At 34.0% G+C, this 7,814-nt stretch overlaps 1 long non-coding RNA gene across 1 annotated transcript; it reads left to right on the forward strand.

The window, feature by feature from the left end:
* Positions 1-5,546: 5,546 nt before the first annotated feature.
* On the forward strand, positions 5,547-7,552 carry LOC146730197 (uncharacterized). The gene is made up of 3 exons (XR_014927920.1): positions 5,547-5,701; positions 6,609-6,712; positions 7,485-7,552. It is a non-coding gene; the product is annotated as an uncharacterized LOC146730197 (long non-coding RNA).
* Positions 7,553-7,814: the final 262 nt, after the last annotated feature.

Consider the following 7,814-nt stretch of genomic DNA (forward strand, 5'->3'; position numbering starts at 1 on the left):
CTCCTATATTTTACATTCAACTCATCAAAAATCAATGAAAATAAACTCCATAGAAAATATATTCAAAAAGTCTTTCCAGTGAAAAATTATTCCAGCTAAAATAAAGTATGTTACCCGGTATGCAAGAACTTGAGACAATGGATGCACTTAATGGTACAAATACAGTACATGTGTCTCTTTGACAGTTGCTCCACTAATAGAGTAAATATGGTACTACAGTATTTATCCGGGTAAGAGCCCAGGGTCCTGAACATGGAAAATTGACAAAAAGAAGGGGTGGGCGTTTGTCCGGATATCCCCGGCAAAAAAATGAAAGATCGCGAAAATTAAAAACGGCAAATAAAAACATGCAACAAAAATAAATAAACAATATGTAACATTGGAAGTGTAACAAGAAATAATGTATTGCTTAGAATGTGACAAATAAACCAGAAATAATAAAAATCTACAGTGAAGATTCATTAGAATTAGAATATCCCCGTCGACAAACACGCAGCCCCATACGCGTGAATTATTTCCGGTTTTGACAAATATGGCCGACTGGCGGTCCATTTTTAATGCCAAAATTCAGCCAAATTGGGTCCTTTCGTGTCCATTGTTATTTCTCTGGCAGCCATTTTGATTGTTAATCATGGCTTTTGTCTGTCCATTGATATTTCTCAGAGATGCCTTGACTGATTTCAATGATACTAGGGACAAAGACACAGTGAGGAGTTGTACATATTCACATTGATTTATTTCCTGATTTGATCAAATATGGCTGCCTGGCGGCAAACACCTGTAAGATCCATTTTTTGGTGTGTCCATCATCATTTCACGCAGATGCCTGGACCAATGCACATTGATTAATTTTTTCAAAGAATCAATTAATGAGCTCATTTGCATATTTAATTATTAATTTGAATCCTTGTTAATATCTTGTGAACTAATAGTCCAAATGAGATAAACTTGATTTGTCAATATGAGATATATGCTATGCAATATTGAATTTCAGCTTAATTAACAAGCTCATTTGCATATTTAATTAATTAATTTTTCTTAAGGTAGCGAGACTATTATTTGTGTTGAAAATTACGATTTTCACATTTCTTTATTAATTGATGAAATGCACTATAAACTTTCATGTGATAAAGTCAACATAACATAGAATGTCATGTAAGTTGGTTAAAATGTAGATTTTCTGAAGGGAAGCAAGGCAGCCTCAGTAGTGTTTTCCAAAATCAATAACACAGGTTTAATCTGTGTGCCTATAAGTTTCAAAGATAAACTCAAGACAAAGCAATGTTAGGATGTGTTATCAGTAGCTATCTGACACACAATGAGTGTTTCCAAACATTTGAGTGGTTTGTCTTTGCCCCTGTTTGTTTCACAGATTAGTCATTTGCATATGAATGTGTCAGACACAAGGTCACACAGCCACTGAAAAAAAAATCATTGATTTTGGTGTTTTCATATGCCGAATTTATCGAATTATTGCTATCCCATTCCTTTATTTTTTTGGTTTCCAATAGCCTTACACATTTGGATGTTCCTACACATGTTAAAGCAGACCTTGATGGGAAAACAAATTGATTGTGCCGATAAACAAGCTTGAAAATCTTTGCTGTTACTTCATGGACGTTTTCTAGGAGTTTATGTTTTTCAAAATAACAAAATAACAAAAAATAATGTATACTTATTGTCATCGGATTAACACAAAATTTTCACGGCTTTGAGGTGACAGTGAGAGGAACTTGAATGTGTCCAGACAAACTATTTCATCGATTATTTACCAACGAGTTGTGGTTTGAGTTGGAGGCAATGCGACTAAAACAGTAATTGAAATTCAGCACACTATTTTTTAAAACGCGTTGCTTGCATAAAACTGACCAGACACATTCAATTTACCAGACTATTGAACAACTAGGAAAAGTGAAAAAAATACTTCTTATCGCCAGCATAAATGCGTAATTATTTTTTTTACAGAAAAAGTAATTTTTCACCTTTGATTAAGTAACGGGTCATAGAATGCAGATACGAGCATGGCAAACACACTTTTGCAAAGCTTGAAGTCTGGCGATTTTAAAAAAATATACTTTCCTGGGTCAATTTGTAGTCATTTGGTCACAATTAGAAGATGAAAACAAGTAAGCAAATAATAGTCCCGCTACCTTAATATCTTGTGAACTAATTGTCCGATAATTGTAAGTTTCTATAAAAAGACAAAGTTAGCCAGTTTAAAAGTTAAGTTATGCCCAGCCTGTACTGTAAGAATATCTCTATGTTTATTGATTATTATTGATTACATATAATCATTAACTAGAGTATGTAGCAACGTTATCAGTTTAACATTAGTTACAATCACTTTACAAAATACAGCCTACACTTGCAGCCACATATCTCAATCTGAACAGTGTATGTGCCAGCACCGTGTTGTCCACATCTTATGCTGATCTACCATCTTAACATGTTACCACAATTCTGTGAGTTAATTCATCTTGTTTTTGTAGTACAATTATAAACTTCTCCTGTACAATGTAAAACTTGTTTTGATATTTTAAAATCACTTTGTTTAAACACAGATGTTTTTGTTCTGAATGTGTTTCTAATGTACATACGAGTTAGCATTTTAAAACTGAAAATGATTTCTATTCTAGCATTTCTGCCAATCGGAAACACGATCTAATCAAACTTTACACACATGTATCTCTATATATAGTAATGATTTAAAGTGGCTGACTGTTTTCTGTTTTGTTTATTACATGACAGAGATTGTGTCAAGTCAATGACATGTTGAAACAAAAATGAATTTTAAAAGTTACATGATTTCATCAATAGGGTTTGTTTTAAATGATTACATTATGTGAATAATTATTCATGAAGATGTTATTTGTATCTGGTGAGGCATTAAAATTTAATTAATTACATCAGGGAAATGAAGTGAACCCTTGTGTCAGGAAAATGAAACGTAGATAAAATGCTAATTGTATCAATGCATGTTGCTTTCTATGTTTGTAAAAAATGAGTACCGTAAAATCTGTATTAGAAGCCGCATCCCTAATAGAAGTCGCACCTATTCTTTTTGACTATCTGAGAATCAAAAATTCATCATTTCTCATATGTGTAGATGCTCTAATAGAAGCCACATCTCCTCTGTTGCATTGTACCATTTATTGTACCATAATACTTCACATGAGAATTACACTTTATAATTGTTAAAAATATTTGGGAATTGTTTATAACTGGTGAGATTGGGTAAAAACGCATCGGGAAAACAAGACAAGGTGAATAATGGCAGGCATGATGATGAAACACACAACCTCAGGCACTAGACTAATTATATAGCATACCATTCGTCATTGGTCCCAGGGAATAAGCTGTTGCATACCTAAAACAACAGCTGTTGTCAGACAGGTGATATAGACCACAGTCCCTCTATCCCCAGTCTGGAAACGACTAGCGTTCTTTTGTCTCAAACCGCAGTGCGGGGTAAACAAACCGTTCACACGCGGGCGGAGGGAGTCAGGAAGTCAGACAGTTAAAAAGTTACCGTCATGCAAAGCGATACCTCATTGTATGACTTCACTTTGACTTCAAATTCGGGCAACCACAACGAAAACAAACATGTAAACAAAATTATCACTATGAAATTTGGGTTTTTTGAACCCTGATACGCATCACCACCAGCCTACCAACTCATAAACATCCAGTTCCTGCAATTCAAAGATTAATATCGGGAATTATGTTCATTTTCTCGTTTTAATAGGGAAAAAACTTCGCGTGCCAACATGCTGACATCGCTAAACAAATCTTGTCAAAATGGCGTCATTCATGTTAACGCAGTCGATCGAAAAACCTGTGATATTTCTGATTATTGGGGGTTATAACATTTCAAGTGAACTATACAACAACTAATGACTTTATTCTATGCAAAAGTATATAACAATGCTTCAATGTTTGTATATAAATGATTTTTTTAGCACAGAATTGAGTACATTGTCATTTCAAAACGTCGCCATTTGCATTTACGATCTAAAAAGCATCCATAAAAGTCGCTCAATTTAACATTAATAAAATGCGGTGTGACAAATAACAAATCAGCCCACCAATTTTTAGTGATATGTTTTGATCATAAAATGTCAAAATCGAAGACAAATATTGGTTTTGCGCCGAGAAGTATGGTAAATAAAATTGAGTTAATTTCAATCACCCCAAAATCAAAAACGACAAATATTTGGGTAAAGGTATGAACATTTGTTGCGAAAATGTGTTGCTGCTGGTAAAATAGATGAATTAAAGAACTACTCGCCGGCTAAAATATGACCTTATACAGATATCCTGATTAACAAATTATGTGAAAAAGTACGAATTCTGGAATAAACAACTAAGTTGTAAAAAAAATACATAATACTGACGATTTCAAATCACGTACTGATCACGTGACAATGCTTTGCCCTCACCCGCAATGCGCCTTTGCCAGGGAAGGAGACCAATTCACACCTAATACAATGACCGTTTCTAGACCGGGGATAGAGGGACTGTGTATAGACAGACTGTGGTCAAACTGACAAATGTAATGCTTTTATTGTTTAGTTTACAGCTTTCAGTTAATAATTAACTAAAGTCAAGAAGTACAAACTGAGTCCTAAACAGCTCAGTCGTGTTTGATCAATACCAGCAGTACCCGGCCATATATCCAGACTGCAACGGCTAAGAGTGACATCTTGCCTGCTCCAGAGTGAAGATACATATCTCAGGTAATATCTACTAAGTGGTGACTATAAGTTGTCATTATCAGACGAGTTAATTAAACGTAGCTGTGGTGTGAGTTATCTACCAGAATTCTAATTAGCCTTAGTATGCACATTTTAAAATTATATGAACAAATTATCTATCCAAGTCCGTCACTGCAGGATCGTCTTGGTCATGGAAGGTAGTACCCGATGAACCTGTGCAAAATTTTAACTTTTGAAAAAAGGGGAGGGGCTTATGACCAATAAACTATGGTACAAAATATGGCAAATGATTAGTGAGATGTCCCATGATGCTATATAGTTGCTATTTTGAACAAAATGTCCTTAAGTAATTTTGGGAAAACTAAAATCCCTGTAATTATTCTACATTGTATGTTGACATTAATCATATAAATGATAAAACTATCCTGACAATGACCAGTAAGCATTGAATTTGTTCCATATGCCAGTTACAGTGTGACCTATGACCTATCATATGGCGAGGCAATGCTCAAAATTAAATCTAAGGTGTACACAGACTACCAACTCATATCCTGTGGCTACCATTTTTTAAATTTAGTGAGCTCAACCAAATTAATTGCTAGTCTCAGATTGAATATAGTTAAATAACAGGAACTTATAATTTTGTCTGTACCTGTATGTCAAATCATTTCTAGGCAGATTATATTCTGATGTAGTTTGAATTTACCCAAAATATTGACTGAGTGATAAATGCCTTTGGAATATTTATTAAATATTAAATGTCACCCAATCTTTCAGATTTTGAATACATGTGGGGAATAAACTGACAAATGCACTGCTTTTATTATTTAGTTTACAGCTTTCAATTAAAATTAACTAAAGACAAGAAGTACAAACTGAGTCCTAAGCAGCTCAGTGGTGTTTTCAATACCAGCAGTACTGGATCATATATCCAGACAGGGTAAAGTTACACCTTGCCTACTCCAGAGTGAAGATGCATATCTCAGGTAATATCTACAAAGTTGTGACTATAAGTTGAAATTATCAGACGAGTTAATTAACTGTAGCTGTGGTGCGAGTGTTTACTTATGTTCATGTTATGGGATCTCGGCACGTGCTAAAATTTGTAATCCTTCATGTTTGGAGCAGGAAAGTTGTGTTCATGTTAGTCGGGACCCACTCGGTCTGTGCCGAAATCATGCCCTCAGTCTTTATTCTGTTATTTGACCAAAACGTGGAAAATGATATGGTAATAATAATTGCTATATTGAAATTATATCCATTTGCTGTTATTACAAGCCAATGTGCACATGAATGGCAAAGAAGATTTAAAAAAAAACTTATTTTTTCACAATCTAACAACCCATCGATGCAAAACTAATGATATGTATTTCATACATTTGGATGTAATATTCTTTATAATACCAGATGTCCAGTAGCCAGACACGACACGAGTTGTTTATTAGTACGTGAACATAACTTAGAAGAGCCCCAAATCAAATACAATGAATGCTTATATACCCTCGTGGGAATTCTGAATTTGAGCGGGGAAACTTTTATACAAATATACAATTTGTATTTAGTTAATACAAATGCTGTGGTGTTGCGTGGCACGTGTTCAAAGTCTTTTCCCTTTTGTTACATTTAAGCTTAGGCAGTATAAATGATGCACAATGTATATAGCAGTATAATAATTGATGCCATATCAGTAATAATATTAAACCTATCCATATCTATTTCCGACACACACCATGATATTAGGTGTAGTAGCCACTTTCCCCATTTGAAATTCAAGTCTTAGTGTAATTCTGTGTAGAGGGGCAATCTTCATGGAAATTTATAGATTTACATATTTTAGCATCATCTGCATGTTTTATTTTGTGTAACTAACAGCAAATCATTAATGTACACCAGAAATAGGAGTGGTCCTAAAATAGAACCCTGATGAAATCCAGAAATTGCAGAAAGCCATTCTGAGCAGTTGTCTGGTGAGTTAGGAAACTGGAAAACCATGGCAGGTAGGTTACCTTGAAAATCATACATATGAAGTTAGTGAATTAACAGACACTGGATCACTGTCAAAAAATTAAAACAAAATAATTTATATCAGTTTGGCAATCATTTTCCTATTCACTTCATTGAAAAAGTTGTGTTGCATAGAATCAATTAAAGGTTTTACATGCTGTTAAATGTTAATAAATATACCTTTCCAAAGCCTAACTTATGGCAGACAAACTTGAAAAATAGGCCTGTAGTTTCCAATAAGACTTTGGTCAGCGTTTTTAAGAACTGGGACAACATTATATTGTTTCTATACAGTTTGAAATACAGAAGAGTTAACAGATAGATAAAAAAAAACAGAGGTTTGTTCCATTGCACATTATTCAAGAATCCAGCCTGGCAGTAGCTTTGAATACATTGATGGTATTAGAGACCAGTCTGATATGGACGACTGAAATATTGATACCTATAACCATGGTTGTCATTAATGTATAAATGCAGGTTCATGGGCACTTCAAGTGAATTTATTTTATTGTCTTTGTCATTACTATCCAATTTTATTAGCTCCGCTGTTGACTTAGCAGTCCCAACTCATCCAAATATACAACAGTTCCAGAAAAAAGCTCAGTTCACTGACTTGTAACACTTAATTCATAACTAACATCTACTTCATTTATATTATACAGCTACCACCTCATACAAGGATACAACAGTTACTAAAGAAAGGTTCAATGACATGCTTGTAACACTTAATTCATAACTAACATCTACTTCATTTATATTATACAGCTACCACCTCATCCAAGGATACAACAGTTACTAAAGAGAGGTTCAATGACATGCTTGTAACACTTAATTTATAACTAACATCTACTTCATTTATATTATACAGCTACCACCTCATACAAGGATACAACAGTTACTAAAGAAAGGTTCAATGACATGCTTGTAACACTTAATTCATAACTAACATGTACTTCATTTATATTATACAGCTACCACCTCATCCAAGGATACAACAGTTACTAAAGAGAGGTTTAATGACATGCTTGTAACACTTAATTTATAACTAACATCTACTTCATTTATATTATACAGCTACCACCTCATACAAGGATA

Source organism: Saccoglossus kowalevskii, chromosome 20 (assembly GCF_978046115.1).
Source record: "Saccoglossus kowalevskii chromosome 20, keSacKowa6.1, whole genome shotgun sequence".
In the NCBI taxonomy this organism is placed as follows: domain Eukaryota; kingdom Metazoa; phylum Hemichordata; class Enteropneusta; family Harrimaniidae; genus Saccoglossus; species Saccoglossus kowalevskii.